Below are 3,061 nucleotides of genomic sequence, written 5' to 3'. Positions count from 1 at the left end.
CATGATATTCCATTGTAATGTTTTGTTATATAGGAATGGACTTAGCTGAGTTGTTCAGTGTTGATATCTCCAAAAAGACATGCAAGTCTTCCAGTCACGATTATGTCTGCAAAACACTAAATTTCATCATACATTTTGATTCCTTCTGTTGTGTTCTATCCTAAGGAATAGCTGAACACAATCTCCTTGGAGATTCGGGGATATGGAGAGAAAGAATGTCGAGAGATTTCTTGTTGCTAACTTTGCTGGGTTAACCTTGTGTTCTAGGAAAGAGTCCCTCACTCTCTGAGCATCCATTTTTATCCATGTCTGTGGTGAGATATTTCCACGAAAATTGTCGTTTTTCAGTGCTCATTGTCAATCTTGTCTTTGGTCTGGAATCGAACTATCTGATCTAAGATTTAGATTATTATTAAACCAGCAACACCCATGCTAAACCTGCATGCCCTGCTGCATGTAGGGTTATTTGGAAGCCATAGCTTACAAGTACTGCCCTATACGGGGTCCTAAACCTTCAACTTCTGTGTTTGTTTGGAGGTTGTTGCTGTCGAGCCAATTTTTTTTTAACATTTACTTAGATTTACTTGGAAAATATGTTGTTTAATGAAAACACAACATATTAAGCTACCTGCATCCAGACCTACTCTTTCCCTCCTGAAAAAATCCTCAGACTTGAAAGAGGACAGCTCAGAATCACACCAACAAAGGGCCTGAATACTCTACCACTTGCTTGGAATTTGAAACTAATGTAGAACTTGGTTTAACAGGTGTGCACTTGGTTCTCGGCACCGGACTTATATTTCTAAGATGAGTATGTCCAGGGCAAGGCCACAATTCCTCTCCTTAGTTGCCAATGGTAATATGTTGTGGATAGTATACACTACAGCATCAACACCAATAAGAGTGAGCATTTATGGCAACAACAAAAAAAGACACAACGTGTTGGATTAACTCGGGGTCAGAGTATAGGCAGGTGATGTTTTGGGTCAGGACACTTTTCTCCAGGGATGCTGCCTGCCCTGCTGAGTTACTCCAGCATTTTTTTTTGTAAGCAAGCAAATGCAGTTCTTTGTTTCTCCATTTGAGCATTTCTGGCAGATAGGATGCCATTGACTCACATGATGCACATTATGGGGACACAATGTTGCGGCCTTGCATTATTAAAAATGTGAGGGTTGGGTTATAAAAGTAAATATGACATTCTACCAACTGCCAATTATACCTAGTCTCAGGGTTGGGGCTACTGAAGAACTGGCCACGCTAGTAATCCCTGGAGTTATGTGTGCTGAAGCAAAGCAAGAATTTCATTGTCCTATCAGGGACACATGACAATAAACTTGAATAAACTGCATGCTGGAGATTTGCTGACCAATGCAGAAAGCTGAAAGTCTGCTCCACTGCTGGTTTGAGACACTGACTTTGGTATGTAGTTTGTTGTGAGTGTAAAGAAAAATTGAAGAGTACAAGAAAATAGCAGGGAATTTAGCCTCTTGATCTGCTCTGCCATTCAAAAATATACCTGCGATTTTATCTTGATGCCACTTTTCTACATTAGGTTATGTCCCTTGGAAATAATTCCAATGATTCTCTACTCTTTCTCAGCGAGAGTAGTTGATCACCCCCCATATAATTTGAGACCCTCATCCCCGATTCTAGACACCCTAGCGAGAGAAAATAAATACCTTAATTCTGTACACAATCTAAACAAAATGATTGATGGTGACATACAGCAGAGTCCCTGGACGTGGAGGAACGTGGGTGATGATTTGCAAACGGCTAGTATGCAGGTTGCAAATAATTAGGAAAGCTGACAGTTTTTATTGCTAGTGTTATTGAGAAGTAGGGAAGTTTTACATTACAGGGGCAGTGTGAGACCATATCTGGAGCAATCTGGCTTTTAATGCAATGGAAGACTTGCAGGGGTTTACTAAATTAATACATAGTCTGGGCCTACATCTGCTAGAGTTTAGAACAATGAGGGGAGACGTGATTGAAATCTGAGCCTGAGGGCATTTTGACAGGATGGGTTCAGTGAGGCTGCTTCCTCTTCTGCGTGAATGTGAAGCAAGGGATCACAAGTTAAAAAATCACAAGAGATGTTGCCATTTAAGAAAGTTCTTTTTAAAGTGGGGGCGGTTGCGTCTTTGTAGCTCCGTTTCCTCTGCATTTTAAGGCGGAGGTGGAGACTTGAAAAGCAAGAGGGTGGAAAGGATCTTTGGTGGAAAGATTACTGCGACTACATACGAATATTTTATTGTCACATGTGACTAGGCACAGTGAGAATGATTCTTTGCTTGCATACACAATGTATACAAATAGCAGCCACCTGCGGCGCTGACAGTTACAAAACAGGCCGGGTCCCTATTGCCCTTTGTCCCTCCCCCCAAATTGTCTATTGTTCTCCCCTCTCTTCCCCCCCCTCACGGTGGTCCTCCAGGCTCTCGTCGACCCGCGAAGCATCGCCGCCTCACCGCTGTCGACGCCCCACTTCACGCCTCCGTGGTGCTGCCCCGGGCCCCGTCGGCCGCTTCATCCGACCCCGGCTTCTACGCGGCGATCCGGGAGGCATCGAGACGGATAAAGGCATCCGGCCGCGTTCCCAGTCCACAGCCGCGGCCCCACCGTCGGGAAGCCGACATAGGAATGCTGTGTTGAAGGTATCTTGTTTTATGGCGGAGCTAATTTAAGGGGCCGAGAGACCTATTCGAACACTAATTCACGTGTTCATATTTTCAACCCGCGTGAATTTTTACAAGCTTTTTGATGTACAATTTTAAAATAGCTAATTAGTAGAGATGAAACTAATTTGATTCTGGAGGTTAGGGCTCTTACAGATAGCGGAGTCAGGGGATATGGGGAGAAGGCAGGAACAGGGTACTGATTGGGGATGATCAGCCATGATCACATTTGAATGGCGGTGCTGGCTCGAAGGGCCAAATGGCCCACTCCCGCACCTATTGTCTATTGATACCTTTGGAATATCTGGAGTAAGCCTTGCCCACAACATATGAATATTATCTGAATGGTGGCCGATTAGGAAAGGGGGAGATGCAACGAGACC

The sequence above is a fragment of the Amblyraja radiata genome, chromosome 13, assembly GCF_010909765.2.
Source record: "Amblyraja radiata isolate CabotCenter1 chromosome 13, sAmbRad1.1.pri, whole genome shotgun sequence".
Taxonomy (NCBI): Eukaryota; Metazoa; Chordata; class Chondrichthyes; order Rajiformes; family Rajidae; genus Amblyraja; species Amblyraja radiata.
The sequence above is the reverse complement of the archived record's forward strand: the minus strand, read 5'-3'. Positions refer to the sequence as shown.